The following is a 19990-nucleotide window of genomic DNA, read 5'->3' as shown; positions in this document are numbered from 1 at the left end:
TACATGAGATGGAATAGAGAGAGATTGCTATTGAAAAGGTTTCCCCATAGAATTACTTCAACGAATCAGATAGGCAAGGAATTTGGTCCTAATGTGACAGTTACATTTGGATGCAGAGCAGAACAGTGTTACTTCTGGCCTAATGGTCAAGGTTTTTTGCTGTGACTCAATAGGCTGAAGGTTCAATTCCTAGTATCGCTTGGCAGTGTTCTTGATATTTACTATTGTTTTGACTGTTAAACCTTTATGTTTCTTTCCAATCACAAGCATGGGTAGACTGTCATAGGTGTGTCTGGAAGTATCTCGGTAAGGAGTCACCTATGGCCTAAAGGTTAAGGTCACTGACCCTCATACTGAAAGTTGAGGCTTCTACTCCAGGTGTGCCCATGGTCATTTTCCTTCTTTAATTTCTTTTAAACTTCAAAGGATTAAGGTTCATACTGAAAGGTGATCTCACTCTTTTTAATTGACAAATTCATTTTTCTTTTCAATTTCTTCTGAAATATCTAATTCTATCATTCATCAAAGCCTAAAATACTCTCTATCTCTCTCCCTCTCTTTTCTTTCTCTCTCTCAATTTCTCTCTTTTCTCCTACTCCCACATTCACTCAGACTCTTTCACACCCACACACAGACAAACTTGGACACTCATGCACACACTCACAGACCCAGTCAGACATTTGCTCACCCACTCAGAGGCCCAATCAGACCCTCATGCAGCCACTCACAGACCCACTCAAACTCTCACACACCCAGTCACAGACCCACTGAAACCCTCAGCAACCCACTCTCATACCCAGACAGACACTTTCATACCCAGATTCACCCTGTCATACCTATTCTCATAGCCAGAGAGACAGGCTGTGGCAACTCCTGCCACACAAGGCCAAAGGCCGTGCACAGTGTGGGGTTGTGTGATTAGCGCGTGTTGGCTTCAGGGTCTGGCCGCAGGAAAGGCCCTTCAGGCAATGCCCACTGCATACCCAAAGGCCATGTGCGGCACAGGTGTGGTTGGTTATTGGGTGTTGGCCGCAGGGCGGTGGTTGGATTAATTTTGGATTACTTTATGTTAAAAAAAAAAAAGAAATTCACTGAAAAAAAGTTACTGGGCTGTTATAGTTAGGAAACAGAAATAAAAAAAACATAGAAATACACTTAGAAAAACAAAAGTTACAGGGACTCGTTCCCTAAATTAACTATAACTTGCCCCCTCACCATATACTGCCAATTACCCCACAAATTCCAGCACTCATGACATCTTTTTTAACATCATTGAGCTTGACAGGGGAGCGAGTTATAATTACCTTAGGGAATGGGTTATAGTTACTTCAGATAACTATAACTATAACAGGTGAATTTCTATGGTTTTGTACATTTAAAATGTGAGCCTAACTATAATGTCCCCATAAAGTCCCTGTAACCTTTAGTTAAAGGTAGACTTTATTAGATGTAAGAAAGTCCTCCCTTTGTTAGCCTATGATGTTAGAGGTAAGAACAGGTAAGTTGAGGTAAGTATTTTTTTAATGGCATGGGGGAGCCTAACTTGGGCTCCCTACATGCCATTGTGCCCAATGGCCATGCCCAGGGGACAGAAATGGGCATGGCCATTGGGCAGGGGGGGCATGACTCCTGTTCCATGTTCCATGTCATGCACTGTTTGGTGTTCTTCATACAACCATTCTCTATGTTATGATAATACTATTATTAATGAATGTATCTCCTTTCTGCTTCTGAGCCACTGATGGACATAAAGATAACATTCATTACTATATGCCCTGCATGCCAGAAGACAGTTAAGTAGGCCTGCATAGTCCTCGTGCTGTAAGCTGGGAATCCTCAATGCTTCCCTCACACTGGGGAAGTAGAGAATGTAGCACTCTGCTAGCACAGTGAAGCAGGGAACAGGGGAATCAGCACCCAGCCCCTGGGGACAATCAAAGGTAGCACATGTATGCACAAAGAGTTGCAGTTTGTGGCAGTTATTCCTAGTGATACAGCCGATCACAGGTCAGCACAACAGCAGCAGTCCAAGCCTGTTCCAGGAGAGTCATGCCTACACTAGCCCTCATAGATCAGACAATACCCCCTAGACATAAGATAGGGCATTTCCAATGCAATCTTATGAGAAAGGCAACACCCACAGCAGTGAGAAACCACACAGACCACACAACTAGGCACATGTCCTGCCTTTTACACACATAGCACCCTGCACATAGGGCTAATTAGAGCCTAACTTAGGGGTGACTTATATGTAGTAACAGGGGAGTTTCAGGCCTGGAAAGTACATTTAGATGCTAGGTCCCTGTGACAGTAACCTGTGCATGCAGGCCCTGTGCTAGCAGGCCTGAAACAGTTTTGAAAGGCTACATCTGTGAGTGGTGCAAGCAGCACTGTAGGCCCACTAGTAGCATTTAATTTACAGGCCCTAGGCATAGGGGTACCACTGTACAAGGGACCTAAGGGTAAATTAAATGTGCCAATCAGGTATAAGCAAATCATACCAAGTTTACAAGGGAGAGCACATGCACTTTAGCACTGAACAGCAGTGATAAAGTGACCAGAGTCATAACATCAGCAAAAAGTGTCAGAAAAAAATATGAGGAACAAGGCAAAATGTTTGGGGAATGCCCCTGTAAAAAGGGTGAAGTCCAGCACTAAGCCTGTGCCATTGAATAGTGTTAATACTGTAATCTGGATATTACATTTGATTCAGTACTGACTATGACAGATCAAACTTCAGTTGTGTTAAAAACTTGCCTTTTCCAGCTGCACACGTTGAAACATATTTTGCACTTTTATTTCCTCTATACATAAGGCATTAATTCTAAATGATATCTTTCTGCTTGTTTGGATTATTGCACATCTACTGAACTTGATCTTGCTAAGTATTTGATTCAGAAGTTGCAACTTATTGAGAGTTAGGTTGGCAGGCCGGCATTGGTCTACAACAAATTGGTAATATTTTCACAGCCCTGACCTCTTTAAATGAGCTCACAATGAATGAACAAATTAAGTTTAAGGGGGTCATTACAACCCTGGCAGTAAGACTGCCAACAGGCCGGCAGAAAAAAAAATTGAATTATGTAACCGCCGCGGTCATCCGCCACTTCACCATTCCGACCGCCATGGCGGTGAGAACCGCTGGGCTGGAGATTGGGGTCTCCAGCCCGGCGATCGTCACTAGACCGCCGACGGTATCAGGACCCTGCAGACTGCCATGGATCTCGGGTGGTTGGGAACCGCCATGAGATCCATGGCGGTAGGTACTATTAGTACCAGGGAATTCCTTCCCTGGCACTGATAGGGGTCTCCCCCACCCCGCTACCCCCCACGAATCCTCCCCCAACACCCCCACCCCCCTGCCATCCCCCAAAGGTGTCACAACCCCCCTCCCCACCCCGACCCCGAACATGCACATATACACACCCCTACACACACACATATACCCCGACAACACATACCCGCACACATACAGACATGCTCACCGTCCGACCCGCACACATTTCCCATACACACAACACCCCCGCATGCATATACTCACTCACTCACCCCTCTACACTCTCACACGCACACCCCCATGCACGCACACAACACACAACACCCCACCGCCCCCTTCCCTAACGGACGATCAACTTACCTTGTCCGTTGATCCTCCGGGAGGAGACAGGATCCATGGGGGCAGCTCCGCCCCAGAACACCGTCACCAGAACACCGCCACACTGAATCATGGGACGTGATTCAGTGGGCGGTGTTCTGTTGACGTGGTGGTGGAGGTTGAGCAACCTCCACTTTCCCGCCGTCCGCCAGTATGGCTGCTGGCGGCGTTCCGTACAAAAAAGGACGGCGGCCTGCCAGTGGTCATAATATGCGGCGCGGAAGACCGCCACCACTGGCGGTCTTCAGTAAGGCGGTACCTCGGCGGTCTTGCAAAAGACCGCCAAGGTCGTAATGACCCCCTAAGTGTCTTTGTCTGATGCATAAAGAGATTTTTCCCCTTTTGAAACTTTCAAACACAAAGGAGTATGTGTGCATGCGCATGTGTGAGTGTGTATGCTTTTGTCTGTGTGTGCATGTAAACACCCCACTAAAGCTATGCCCCTGTCTTCCAAGGTTTCATCCAAAAATGCTAGGTGATTGAGCATTCTCCATAGCAGCTGCATCCAAATGGTATTCTGTGCCTTTGAATCGTCAGCAGGGAAAAACCAATGTAAAGGTACAAAGACCTTGATAACATTGCTCTTTCCAACTATGTAGCAATTTGTATGGTTTTAATTGTTCAGTTGTTGATAAAAGGGATTTTCTGATGCTTGGTTTTCACCCCTGTGACTAGATACCCTTAGGGGTGAAAGTTGAGCTTTGTAAGTAAGACATCCAATGTAACCTCTCCTAATTTGGATGGACACACACATTTTTCTGGTAGCAGTGATATATGCTCATACCTCCTACAGCTATAGGGTTAGTCTAATACACACAAATAAAGGCAAGAGATTGTTCATTAGGTGTAAAACTCTATGCTACCAATATAATGTACAGTGCATGTGGAAGAAAGTCCCCTGTATAGCCAATCATATTAGATGAACCTGCTAGCTTGGAAGTGTTGATTCAGCCTGTCTGTACCCAAGGTTATTCTGAATAAAGCAGCAGCTGTCTCCTCCCTTCCCACAGGGGCTGGGCCTAGCTGATTGGCTCTCAGAGTCCCTGGTAACCTGAGCCCTCCTCGCACACCTGCTCTGGCCCATTAAGTTTCTGGAGGGAACCCCAAGACAGCCACCTCCATTTTGTGAGCCTAGCATTTTCCCTGTGCCATAATACAGCCCAGTGATCAAGGATTCCTAAAAGACCTAGGTAAGGAGCCCAAGACTTTTATGGGAAATCTTATTATTTGTTTAAAAGTGTTTTTTACTGCTACCCATGCCTGTGTACTGTAGACTCTCTGTGTTTCAGGCAGATGGCCTCTTAAAGTGCTGTTTTTTAGCTGTGAATGTATGAAATTTCCCTCCTAGTTTGTGGCAGAAGACTGCATAAAGCCCCCCTTCTTTTCTAAATAAAAAGGCTACATACATCTTGCAGACTGTGTTTAGGAGACTGCTTAATCTGTTTCTGTGACCTAAATTATGTTTAGAAACTGTCTGCATCCCCTGTTTTTGCCTTGAAAAAGCCACATTTCAGAGTGGGCGACAAGCAGTATTTCAATGTTTTTATTTTACAATCTCTCACTTACCTGGAAAGTAGACTCTGTTAGCTTGGAAGTGTGTATTCAGCCTGTCTGTATCTAAGGAGATCCTGAACAGAGCAGCAGCTGCCTCCTCTCTTCCCACAGGGGCTGGACTTAGCTCATTGGCTCTCTGAGTCCCAGGCACCCTGAGCCCTCCTCCCACACCTGCTCTTGCCCCTTAAGTTTGTGGAGAGATCCCCAAGACAGCCACCTCCATTTTGTGAGCCCAGCATTTCCCCTGTGCCCTAATAAAGCCCAGTGATCAAGGATTCTTAAAAGACCTGGGTAAGGAGCCCATGACTTTTCTAGGAAATCTTATTATTTGTTCAAAAGTGTTTTTTACTGCTACCTGTGCCTGTTTACTGTAGACTCTCTGTGTTTCAGGCAGCTTGGCCTTTTAAAGGGCTGTTTTTTAGCCGTGATTGTTTAAAATGTCCCTCTTAGTTTGTGGCACAACCTGCATAACTCCCACCTCCTCTTTTCTAAGTAAAAAGGCTACATACATCTTGAAGAGTGTGTTTAGGAGACTGCTTAATCTATTTCTGTGATTTAAATTGTGTTTGGAAACTCTCTGCATCCCCTGTTTTTGCCTTAAAAAAGCTACATTTCAGAGTGGCCACAAGCAGTATTTCAGTGTTTGTTTTACAATCCCTCCCTTACCTGGAAAGTGGACTCTGGTAGCTTGGAAGTGTGGATCAAGGGAGATTCTGAATAGAGCAGCAGCTGCCTCCTCCACTCCCACAGGGACTGGGCTTCAATTAACTTGGCCCTTATATAGATTTCTATTGGTTGTTGCATATAGTGTCGTGATAGGTTGTTGGGGGCTCGTCTTTCTATTGGCTTAGGGATTGGAGTTGGGCTTGTTATTGGTAGTAGGGCTGAGATTCTGATTGGTTCCTGGTTTTAGGGCTGGGCTTGTGATTGGCAGTAGGGCTGAGATTCTGATTGGTTCTTGGCTCTATGGTTGGGGTTGAGATTGGTTGTCAGGATTAGGGGTATGATTGGTGAATAGGGCTGGGTCTCCCATTGTTTGTTTGAATTAGGGTCACAAATCTGATTGGTAAGTGGTAGGACTAGGTTTCTATTGGCCAGTAGGGCTATTTAAGCCTAGGGCCCAGGGTGACTCAGCCCGGGCGTCGAGGCTAAGGGCAGAGAGGACAAGGGCAGCTGCCTGTTAATGCTACCTAATTTCCCATTTATCAGAAAGGAACTTAGGGCCAGATTTAGCAATAATTGGGTTTGCGACTCGCAAATTGCGAGTCTGAGCGACTTGTAATTTGCGATTCGCAAACCCATATGCAGGATGGTGTCCCTGACACCATCTGTGAAACGCAAGGGGGTCGCAAAGACCCACCTCTTTAATATTAATGAGGTGGTTCGCAATTTGCAACCCCCTTGCGATTCGCTGCACTCACAGGGATGGTGGCCTGCTGGAGACAGCAGACCACCATGTCTGTGACTGCTTTTTAATAAAGAAGTTTTTTTTTTTTTTTGTATTGCAGCCCGTTTTCCTTAAAGCAAAACGAGTTGCAATACACTCAAGAAAATGAAACTTTTTTGTTTCATTTTTTCACAGCCATTCTCAAAGGGGGAAGGGGTCCCATAAGGACCCCTTCACTTTTGCGATTGGGTTAGCACCCATTTGACATGGGTGCTAACTGCGAATTTCTTTGCGACCGCGTTCACGGTCACAAAGCAATTCTACATCACGATGCAACTCGCAAATAGGAAGGGGAAAACCCCTTCCTATTTGCGAGTCGCATTCCCATTTTGCGAGTCGGTAACCAGGTTACTGACTCGCAAAATGGGAATGAGCATCGCGATGCACGTTTTGCATGGCGCAAACTGTGAATTTCGCTGTTTGCGCCATGCAAACCGCTTTGTACATCTGGCCCTTAGTCCCTACACATCCATCAACATGCAAACACATTATCTGCAAAGACATCCAACTGCTGCAACACAAACTGACCGCATATAGATTGCAATGTCCCATCATCCAACACGATACCCAATATACAGCACAAATACACATATCCACCACAACTACAACAGCTTCATTCTCAAAGCAAACACTACTCTCTCCACTCCCACTAACAGAACCTGCCATTACCCACACAACACAAAACCACACTATACATTACTTTCAGCCTTCCAGATACATACTCCCTGTTCATACAAACCAACAACAATATCCTCTATTTGCTCCACACAGACCACCTTTCATCATGACAAATCCTAAAACCAGCCTTCCAACACACGTTCTACAAACACCCTTCCCCTCTCATCACCACTTACACTCAACCATACAATCCTCACACTCCACTTCACCACACATATTACCTCTTCCAGTCATCACAACTATCACAAACTCTCCTGACACACATACATCCCCTCTTGCACACCTTATACATTAATCTCTAAAACACATCAGCACCCCCTGTAATACTCTAATTCCACTCACCAGCACTAACCCACATACAAATCCCTCACCAAAAACCACTACATCAATATCCCCTCTCACTATTCCACAAAAACAATACAGACCAAACACATCAGCACATCAAATCAACAGAAACTTTCATTATACTTATCGTCACACCCACATGACTACACAAAGAATACAAATCCTGTCCAATCTTTACCCCTACATTGTCACTCTTCACAAACATCTACCACAAGCACCCCAACACAGCAACATTCATTCACCCGCCTCTCATCCATTACACAATTTAGGGCCTTACATCATGATCCACATGCTCCTCCACCACCCCTAACTCATACTCCATCCACACTAAACAGACACAAACAAAATAAACAACATGCCACTCTTAACAACTTTGCTTCCTCTTATCTATTATCTAATAAGGCTACCCTACAAAAAATAGTACACTCTTCATGTCTCTCTTAGCCTCCAAGTCCACCACCCACACACACAGACCAAACAAAATGCCTCCTAAACCTGCTGGAAGAGGAACACTACATTGAAAAACAAGACTATTGTGACCCTCACATGGTTATCACAACTAACAACACACCTGCTACAAGCTCAAAATATACTGCTCACCCTTCTCCTAAACAAAACAACACCACCACTAACCCACTTTTTCTAAACTGCTAGCTCATAAATGCTTGGTCACTCTCAAAAAACAAGCAGCACATCTATGACCTGCTCACAGACACACAACCTGACTTACTGTTCATAAGAGAATCATGGTTGGAAAATGACATGGCTCCAGTGTTCCATGAAGCCCTTCCTCCGGACTATCAAACCATCACACAAAACTGTATAGGCAAGAGAGGAGGTAGACTAGCTATTCAAACAGTCAATACATCTCAGTAAAACAGACAACATTTCCATACAAGGTTGTGAAGCCCTCCTCACCAGATGCCACCTTAGTTCAGCTTCCTCCTGTAACTTTCTCCTCCTTACATACCTCCACCTAACAACTCAACAATCCCAGACTCTTTTCTAAATACAGTCTCAAACCTCATTACATTACACTCAAACCTATGCATTCTTGGGGACCCAAACATTTGGTTTGACAAACTAAATATGCCCCATCCAAAGGCTATCATCACTGGCCTAGTCACATTGAACCTACTTCAGATTGTACACAATCCCACACACATCGCTGGACACATCCTAGATGTCATTTTTGCTAAATCTGAACTAGTTACCATTCATAGCATCATGCAAATCACATGGTCAGACCACCATTTGATAACTTTCCGACATAAAACACCAGAAATCAACACACCCCACAACTACTTACATACATGCACCTATCGACCTTGTAGCAAACTCAATTTTGATGACTTAGAAACACAATTAACAGCCAACAAAGATCTAGATACAATTAATTCTGTTCCAAAACTTTATGAGTGGCTAGAGGAAGCTTGTGATATCCTAATACCACTCAGAAAAACTAAACAGGACAAAAGAAAACCAACACCTTGGAGAAACACAGAACTTAAAAAGATAAAGCAACAAATCAGAAAGTTGCAGAGGACCTGGCTCAAAACAAACAACAGTCAAGACAAACTGCAGCTCCACAAACCTAACAGAATATACAAATCATTAATCAAAAAGGCTAAAAACAAAGATACTACTCAGAAAGAATTCAAAATGCTAAATCTGCAACCAAAGAATTTTATAAAATTCTCAATGAATTTCGAAAACCTGCATGTATGGAAGGAAGTCATCCAACTACTCAAGATTTCACAAATAAACTGGCAACCCATTACACAACCAAGGCAGACACATTGGACTCCTATTTAAAACAGAAGAAAACCATCAGTACCAACCCCTTTCCTAAAAAAACCCTCTAAGAATAAATCAACCCAGCCCCTACAGTCCTTCAAACAAATGACACAAGGCGAATTTATGGACTTGGTCAAAGCAAGCAGACCCTTGCCCGCCACACATCTTCAAGAACATTCTTATATCTACTTCTGCTGCCATACCTGTAAGAAGAATCATCAACAACTCTTTAACTACAGGAACTTTTCCTGTAGACCTGAAAAGGCATACATACGATCGGTATTAAAGAAAACAAACCTAGACCCGCAAGACCCCAACAACTACAGGCCAATCGCAAATGGACCTTTCCTGGGAAAACTGATAGAAAGAGCAGCATTCACCCAGATGTCACAATTCATTGAAGACAATTCTATACTTTCAGACTTCCAAACTGGATTCCGCCCAGGAATAGGCACTGAATCGGCACTCATAGCAATCTGGGATGATCTTAAAAACATAGTTGACCGCAATGGAGTTGCTGCACTAATTCTCTTGGACCTCTCGGCTGCTTTTGATACGGTTGACCATGACACCCTAATTCAAAGACTCCACGAAGCCGGCATAGAAGGGAATGCTCTCGACTGGATTACATCCTACCTTCAAAAAAGAACTAATATCATCTATTCTCCCCCCTTCTTGTCCAAACCCCACCTCACAAAAGCAGGGGTCCGCCAAGGATCAATCATCTCACCTTTGCTCTTCAACATCCACATGATATCATTACCAGAACTGATCAATGATTTTCATCTCACATGCTACAACTATGCAGATGACACACAAATACTACTTAAAGTAGAATGCCCCAAAAACATTGAAAACTCACTAATATTCAGTTGCCTCAGAGCTGTTGATCAGTGGATGACTTGGAGCCATCTCAAACTAAGGGCCATATTTATACTTTTTGACGCAAAACTGCGCTAACGCAGTTTTGCGTCAAACAAATTAGCGCCGGCTAACGCCATTCTGAAGCGCCATGCGGGCGCCGTATTTAATCAATGACGTTAGCCGGCGTTAGCCGCCGGCGCTGCCTGGTGTGCGTGGAAAAAAATGACGTACACCAGGCAGCGCCGGCGTAGGGGGATATGGAGCTTGGGCGTCAAAAAATGGGGCAAGTCAGGCTGAGGCAAATTTTTCGCCTCAACCCGATTTGCGCCATTTTTTTCGACTCCCAACCCCCATAGAAATGACTCCTGTCTTAACAAAGACAGGAGTCATGCCCCCTTGCCCAATGGCCATGCCCAGGGGACTTCTGTCCCCTGGGCATGGTCATTGGGCATAGTGGCATGTAGGGGGGCACAAATCAGGCCCCCCTATGCCACAAAAAACAAAAAACAAATACTTACCGGATCTTACCTTAATGTCCCTGGGATGGGTCCCTGGGATGGGTCCCTCCAGCCTTGGGTGTCCTCCTGGGGTGGGCAAGGGTGACAGGGGGTGTCCCTGGGGGCATGGGAGGGCACCTCTGGGCTCCTTCTGAGCCCACAGGTCCCTTAACGCCTGCCTTTTCCAGGCACTAAAAAACGGCACAAAAGCGGCCGTACGTCATTTTTTTTGACCCGCCCACTCCCGGGCGTGAATTTTGCCCGGGAGTGTAAATATGGCGCACATGCCTGGGAGTCAATTTTTTAGACGTGAACGCCTACCTTGCATATCATTAACGCAAAGTAGGTGTCCACGCTAAAAAATGACGCAAACTCCATGGACTTTGGCGCTAGACGCGTCTAACGCCAAAGTATAAATATGGAGTTAGTTTTGCGTCGGAATTGCGTCAAAAAAAACGACGCAATTCCGGCGCAAACAGAGTATAAATATGCCCCTAAATGCCTCCAAAACAGAAATACTCATATGTGGTGACTGGAAAAATTATGACCCACTGTGTGCCTGGCCTGACGATCTTGAACCACCTCCTCAATTATCCATGGAAGTTAAAAACCTTGTAATCACAATGGACTCCAAGTTAACAATGAATGCCCAAGTGGCCAAATTAGCACGAACAAGCTTCATCACCTTGAAGACTCTATGATGCATCTTCCCCCACCTAGAATTTCCACACAAGGTGCAAGCTACTATCTCGCTTGCACTATCCAAACTGGATTATGACAATGGCCTCTACCATGGATCATCTCTATCTATTATAAAAAAACTATGTATTCAGAACGCCGCAGCCAGGCTACTATTACATGTAAAGCCACAAGCCCACATCTCCCATGCCTTGAGAGCACTACACTGGTTACCCGTTGCCAGAAGATGCACTGTCAAGCTGTTTGTATCACCCACAAAGCTATACATGGAACAGGACTGCTTTTTATGTGAAATATAATAACCAAATACATACAACAAAGAAACCTCTGCTCAAGATTAGCACCGCGCCTTAGAACACCACCATACAAGAAAAAGACTATAGGTGGTACATCCATCACCGTTCAAGCAGCCAAACTAATTAATTCATCACCCCCAACTATAAGAGCCACAGATAACTATCTTGTCTTCAGAAAACTATTCAAGAGTTGGCTCTTTCCTTCATAACCACCATATTCAAACAGCAATGGACTGCACATGCCTATGTTGATAATTATTTTTTATCTGATTATGTGCATATTCTATTTATATATGTTTTTTTTAGAAACTATGTATCACTACTATGCCATAACAATAAACTACACACATACTCTTTAAAACTGTTTAACTAATGTATATTTACTCATGGTTTAAATATGCATATGTATGTACATATATGCGTGCATATGTGTGTGTATTCATGTGTGTATGTATGTGTGTGTGTGTGTGTGTGTGTATATATATATATATACATATATATTATACAATGAAGAAAATAGCCAAACTTGCGGCACTCCAAAACAACTTGATTATTTATTCACTTTAGGCTATTACAGTCTTTTAAAAAAAACATTTGTCGACTTGATATATCTATTACCTCTGGATTGAGCGTGGTCTGGCCACGAACAGGATGGCCACTTGTTGCCTGGGTGCACACTCCTGGTCCTTGCCACCCTCCCCGGTGGCTTCTTATCTTTGTGAATGGGGATGCTACTGCAGATCGATGTCTGGCATACATGTGCTGTTGTTCCACCACCTTTACTTCACACCCCTTCTTAACAACCTCCATAACTCCTGGCAGTTGAAGCTCCAAATAGAATTCGACCAGGAAGATTGGACAGACATGTTAGAAGCCCACGATCGTGAAGCAAGGGAGGCATGGATGAAATTCTGCCTTTTTAAAACGCTCCTTGACTGGTACTGGATGCCTGTTAAATTGAAGTCAGCAAGCCTCCTGCCACATGCACAATGCTGGTGCTGTCCCTATGCCCACTGTGATCTCCTCCATATCCTTTGGGACCACCTGTCGGTTACCACCTACTGTGGTGTGACTGGGCGTACACTGCAAGGAACACAGCCACTACTGCACCTGCTACTATGCTTGCTACTCCTCCTCCATGACTTTATGGGTTCACCGGACCAGAGGCACCCCCAAACACATCTTTTCCACACTGCACTTGTCATGGCCACACTCTGCATCCTTCAACATTGGAGATCTACGACACCCCCCATGCATGGGGAATGGCTGCAGGCAATGCATCAAACAGCATCGTTCTGAGCGGGTCATTTACAATCTGCAGGACCAGGCAGACGTGTTTTACCACACTGGGGCTTCCTATCTCCAGCCTGAGATGGCCACCCAGTGAAACACCAATTTGTGCATCAGTAATTGCTTTTTCCTTGTACCTCCCTTTGGCCCCTTCCCCCCTCTACCTTGTTATCTCCTCCCGCTCCTACCTACCTTCCGTTCCTCCCCCCGTTCACTCTCCAATGCCCCAACCCCATCTGCTTGAGTTCTTTGCTAATATTCCTCTCCCTGCAGCTTAGCCGGTTACCCTCCCTTCCTTAGGCATCCCTACAACCTTTTAATGCTCTCCCCGTCCTGGTCTAATCCTGCCTCCAGACCCTTTTCATCTACCTCACCTTTGTCCTAATGACACACTCTTTCTCTTCTTTCCCCAATCACAATCTTGATATGTCTAAGAAGTCGGAGCTTTGTATTCCTTGTGACAGGATCAAGCAACCTTAGCCTCTCACCCTATCCCCTTACCTCCTCTGCAATCACTGCTATTCAGCAAGCGTAAAACGTTGTCATGCACTCAACAGATTATGTGCTAGAGAAATCGAGCACGCTGGTAGACCCTTAAGTGGCAACAGCGCAAAGCTACTTCCCTATGGATGCCTGCTTGTGATATCATGACCTACCCTCCTGCCCCTCCCACCACTCCATAAGCCATTACCCTGGCATGTTAGCCTTGATGTCTTATTTGTTTACTGTTGTGACCCCGTAACCCAAATGAAAAGTTTTGAGCCGGTAGGGTGCACAAACTCCATGTATGGGGGCACTTTTGATTTCTATAGGTGGAGTATCATCGCCCTTTTCTGTCTGTTCCCCCTGGGTCCCTGCGCCATAGAGGAGCAGCAAGCCTTTTCAGCGTACAGGGGTGTGGGTGCTAATTTTTCTCCAACAGCTGTAACAAATGTCACACTCTTGCGTCAGTGATACTATGTATTGCATTTGTGATTTGTTTCAATAAAAAATTGTGAAACAACTAAAAAAACCACAAAAGACATTGACACATATTTATGAAGTGTATGTTTTGTAGGGAAGACATCTGACCCTAACGTTATAACACAGGATTTAACAAAGGTATGTTTTTCAGTTAAGGAATGCCATCTTTGATGGAAAATGGAATAGCACAATACAATAATTTGAATACTTACAAAAAAAGTACATGTCCTGCCTTTACACAACATCCTGCCCCATAAGCTACCTAGGACCTACTTTAAGGGTAAAATATGTTTAAAAAAAAAGGCTGGGTTTAAAGCTGGACAAGGGATTTTAAATGCCAAGTCGACATGGCAGTGGGACACTGCCTTCAGGCTACAGTGGCAGACCTGGGACATGTCTTAAAGTGCTATTTAAGTGAGTGGCACAATACATGTTGCAGGCTCATGGGTAGAATTTCATTTGCAGGCCTTTGATATATGGTATACCACCCTACAAGGGACTTACATGCACAGGGTCCTGAGGCCTACAGGTAAAAATCCAGAAAGGATGGAGACAAGCAGGCAAAACATCTGAGGGAAAACCACCCTAAGGCTGACAGGTTTAACAGTGTGGTTTTGATTATATAAACAGTACACTGCCCTGCAGGGGTTAGAAGGGCACTCCAGCCATTTATTCCCTGGAACGGATCCTGTGACCGATAATGCAGCTTGATATGCAGCTCTGCTATCGTTGATCTTCAATCTTGCAGAAAAGATTACCAAATTCAATTTAGACCAGCTCCCTGGCTTAGCTATCCGGGGGGACTCAGGCTATCCTCCTAGATCGGACATAGGGTACACCTGCTATGCTCTCAGAGTGTAGGAAGAAATATGTAGAAATAATATTGCCATGGTTAGATTTTTTATTTTATTCTCCATGTCAATATTGTTGATTACAATGCTTTGTTGCATCTGCCTAACAATCGCATACCATTGTTGCAATAGAGGTTTGAAAACCTTTATTCATATCATCTTGTGTTTACACTGCACATGCATAAGTAAACAACAAAAGGGTGAGATTGATTTCCAGAACTTACTTGGGAGGCAGAGTAGTCATTTTTGAGGTTGCTGAAAACATCTGTTACCCTGGGAAGGTAAGGGGTTCAGGTGAGGCACTGTGAGCTAGCTAGGAAATGGGTTGGCAGTTCCTGATGCTGTAGACGGACTCAGTCCCTACCTCCTGACATTCTATCATCCTAATATGCAGACCCACTTTACTTGTGGGAACCATATATTATGGCAAACCATGGCGCTGCTAATGTTTATAGGTCAAGTACTTATTTAACAGATCTCCCAAGTAGTTCTTGTGTGTGCTCAAGGTCCCCTATTCACCTTAAACTGGAGACGTGTGAAGTGTCAGGGATTTATCCTCCTCAGAATTATAGTAAGTACCTGCATTTGTCGGTAGGTTGTCCAAACGTGAGCATTGAAAAGGATCCCCCACTATAGTATTTTCCCTCTCTGAATTCCACTCATGAACATCCCACAAGTTATTAATGTAGCTGCTAAATGCAGACATGCTGTTACATCACATTTAACAATACATGGGCTTACGAAGCTTAGAAAACCCATGGGGCACTTGTCCTGCAGTAGATGCTAATACACAAACATTTCGCAAGTACAATAAAAGTGCCATGCCAGGCCAGAACAGAGCTTAATATGACATAGAAACAGCATTAATATATCAGGATCAGAATTGTTTCCAAGGTGCCCTCCCACATGTATTACAAAATAAAATATTAGACTGGGTCCCCTCAGTAATGATGGTGCAACATGTCCAGTCCTAGCCAGCTACACACCACATCTAAATATACAGCAGCTGAATGCTGGTGATTTACGCCAACTACATAATGGTCTAGGTATAGTATACAGACATTTAACACAGTTTGTTATGCACACAAAAAACTACCCCAGCAAGGGCTGTTCAAGCTGTCCAGTCACACTTAGCTGTGCCTGTGATAAGTCCTGTAACTATTACCACTATTATGCGCAAGATTCCCACCTGACAGAAGGAAATTAAATTCTGTATTTCACAAAAAATAAATCATCTTGAAGTAGTGTTTCCCCAAACAGGAGAAAGATAGAAATCTCTCTATGTACTTACTACTTGGAATGTTTTTCCCTATTGACAACTGTGCCACTTGGGGCACAGACTTTGGTGCAATTTATACTATAACACATTGTACACCATCACTTACTGTTTTGCCTGAAGTGCTAAAGCAATTTCAAAATGCGTACGGGGCGGCCTCTGCTCCAGATTTGGGTATGAAAATAGTTGGCAGTTTTGCTACCATCTCCTCAAGCATATTAAGTAATATTAAAGGGGAATCAGCAGCTCTGGCAATACGCCAACACCTTCTACAGGTTGCAGTTACAGACCAATCAATCAGTCAGTACTTGTAGAGTGCAGCACTGTCACCCCTGGAGGTATCTGGGCTATGTGGTGCGAGGTTTCCATCAAAAAGCCAGGTCTTGAGTTTCTTTTTGAAGTCCGCAAGAGAGGGTGCTGTTCGAAGGTGGAGCGGCAGGACATCACAGGTCTTGGCAGTGATGAAGGAGCAGGAATGTCCACTGCTGTGGCTGCTACATATTCAGGGTGTGTGTGCGAGGGCTATAGAGGAGGATCTCAGGTGTCTGGAGAGTTGGTGGAAGTTCAGTCGGTGGTTGATGTGGGCGGGTCCTCGATTGTGCAAGACCCTATAGGCATGTGTGAGAATCTTGACTGGCATTTCTTCTAGATGGGAAGCCATTGGGGGTTTCTGAGGTGGGGTTGATGTGGGTCCATTTGGGAAGGTCCAGAATGAGTTCTGTATTGACTGGAGTCTTTTGAGGAGTTGGGTGGAGATGCCAGCGTAGAGTGTGTTGCTGTAGTAGAGGCGGCTGCTGATGAGGACCCGGGTGATGGTCTTTCTGGTGTTGACTGGGATCCATCTGAAGACTCTGCAGAGCATGTGGAGGATGTGGAAGCAGGAAGAGGCAACTGCATTGATATGCCGCTTCATGGTCATTTCTCTGTCAAGGAGGATGCTGAGGTTGCATGCGTGGTCTGTTGGTGCAGGTGTGGGTATGAGTTTGGCTGGCCACCAGGTGTGGTTCCATATGGATGTGTTTCTCCAGAAAATCAATACTTCTTTCTTGTTGGAGCTGCATCTGAGGTAATTTGCTCTCATCCAGTTTGCTGTGTTTGTTATGGTGCCACAGAAGTTAGTTCTGGTGGTGGGGGTGAGCGAGAGGGTGAGTTGTGTGTTTTCTGTGTTGGATAAGATATTGAGGCCATGGGACCTGACAATGTCAGTGAGGGGGTCATGTAGGTGTTGAACAATGTGGGGCTAAGGGACAATCCATGGGGTACACATCATTTGATGGTCCTGGGTTCAGAGGTGAAGGGGACATCCAGGGGGGCAGCCGGATGCTCTGAGTTCATCCTGTAGGAAAGGAGGCAATCCACTTGAGTGTGTTCTCCTGTATGCCGATGTTGTGGAGTCTGTTAAAGAGGGTGCTGTGGGATACAAAGTTGAAAGCTGCTGAGAGGTCGAGGAGGATCAAGGCTGCCATCTCCCCATGGTCGAGGAAGGCTCTGATTTCTGTGGCTTGGATCAGTGTGGTCTCCATGCTGTGTTTGGCTTGGAATCCGGATTGGGAGATGTCAAGCAGATTGTTACATTCCAGGTATTCGGTGAGCTCTTGATTAATGGCCTTCTCAAGTACTTTAACAGGATTTTTGTTGGGATAAGATGAGGGTTTCTTTAGGAGGGGTTGATCTTTGCGTGTTTTCATCCATCTGGGAAGACTGCCATGGTGATAGAGGTGTTGAGGATGTTGATGAGCTCCGTCTTGATTTGATTGATTCAGAGGTTGAGAAAATGGTAGGTGCAAGGGTCGGTGGGTGCTCTAGGGTAGATAGATGACATGATGGCCAGGATGGTTTGTGCGGTGAGTGGTGTCCATGAACTGATTCTATGGCTGGTGTGCATTGGTTGAACAAGGCTGTTGAGGTTGAGATCTGTGGGTTGGGGTTCAAAGTTGTTGAATATGGTGGTGAACTTGCTGTGGAAATATTTTGAGAGGGTTTTTGGGACAGGTGGACTGTGTTCCCTGCGTCTGTTGGGTTGGAGTACTCCTTGACTATTTTGAATAATTCTTTCATGTGGTTGGCTGCTGAATTGATTTGGGCATTGTTGGCTGCTCTTTTAGCGTCCATGATTTGCTGATTGTAGTCGCTGAGGGCTGCTTTATGATCAGCTCTATCAGAAGGGTTCCTGGTGGATCAGCATTTTGTCTCGAGTTGGTAGCAGCTGCACTTGGTGGTTATGAGTTCTGAGATGTACCAGGTGGCTTGTCTTGAGGTTTTGTTGGTTTTTGCTGGCTTCATTGGGGCAACTCTGTCGGCATATTTGGTGGTCCAGCATGGGAAGCTCCAGATGGCCTGTTCCAGGTCTGATGACGCTTTAGGTTGGGTGGTGCTGAGGGCCTGAATCCACTGAGATTCAGTTACCTTGACCCAGCTGTGGTAGGAGGAGCTCATGGTGAAATGAATGAATGAGTGGTCATATAATCTGAGTTCTGCGAGATGGCTGAATTTCACTCTGTTGCTGGAGGTAAAGATAGGGTTGAGTGTTGAGTGTATGTCTGGATTTGTGTGTGGGTTCAGCGACCAGTTGGGTGAGGCCTATGTTGTTCATGTTCTCCAGGTGATTGGTGGAGTTGGCGTCTTTGGGGTCGTCGATGTGGAAATTGAGGTTGCTGAGTCAGATGTAGTGATGAGAGTGGCCAGAGTGGGGATGAGGTTGGGGATGGCATCGCAAAAGGACAGTTGAGGTCCTGGGGTTCAGTAAATGAGGGTGCCTTTTACTAATGTCTTGGTATTGGTCAGTAGTTGAGATTAGGTTTTCCATGAGAGGAGTGGGGTCGTTGTCGATGGTGATGCATTGAATGGTTTTCTTGAAGATGATGGTGATGCCTCCTCTGTGCTGGTAGGTGTGGTCTTGGTGTATCATCTTGTAACTGTCAGGTGTTGCTGTAGAGATGTCAGGGTTTGAGGATGGGTTGAGCTAGGTTTTTGGCAGTGAAGTCTACATCAGGGGAGAGGGTGATGATGGTGTCCCAGATTTCAGTGGCATTGAGCAGGATGCATTGGAGTGGTTCTAGGTTGTCCGAGGTCTTCTGGGCAGGTGTGGAGCGGGACCCTGTGTGGCTTGACACTCCTATATTGCAGGAAAAGTGGAAGTGTAGGTAGGAGAAGGGACCTTTGGTTGCTCGAAGAGAAGAGTTGCAGCAGTTGTTGTTGTGGCATCCAGGGCCAGGAGCATCTTTGGCGGTGTAGAGGTGCAAGGCTGGGGGGCAGAGTTCCTGGTGCTGGGCATGGTCCAGGTTCAGATGGGTTTGCCTCTGGCATGCCTTCGGTGTACCGGTATGGTACCAGCTGCATGCGTATGGTGTGCAGCCACACTACGGCCTCCATCGAGTAGGTCCTGGAGGAGCGATGGGCACTGGGTAGGGGGGTGCAGAAAGGAAAACAGTGGGAAGTAAATGGGAAGCGGACGAGAAGCATGCAGGGAGGCAAACAACACTGAGAACAGCAGAAATTAATAGAAAAAGTCAAAAAACAAGCAGAAAAGGCAGAAGTGAAAGAAAGAAGGGCAACAACTACCAGAAAAGGCAGAAATGCAGAGAAAAAAGCAAAAGTCATTAGAAAGGGCAGAAATGAGGAGAGAATGGCATCAAACAAGCAGAAAAGGCAGTGGCAAAAGAGAGGAGGGGGACAAACAAGTAGAAAAGGCAGAAATAGGCAAAAGCTATCAGAAAAGTCAGAAATGAGTGGATAACACAATAATGAGCAGAAAGACAAAGGGGTGAAAAAAGACAAG

The sequence above is a fragment of the Pleurodeles waltl genome, chromosome 10 (genome assembly GCF_031143425.1).
Source record: "Pleurodeles waltl isolate 20211129_DDA chromosome 10, aPleWal1.hap1.20221129, whole genome shotgun sequence".
Lineage (NCBI taxonomy): Eukaryota > Metazoa > Chordata > Amphibia > Caudata > Salamandridae > Pleurodeles > Pleurodeles waltl.
Note: the sequence above shows the minus strand (reverse complement) of the source record.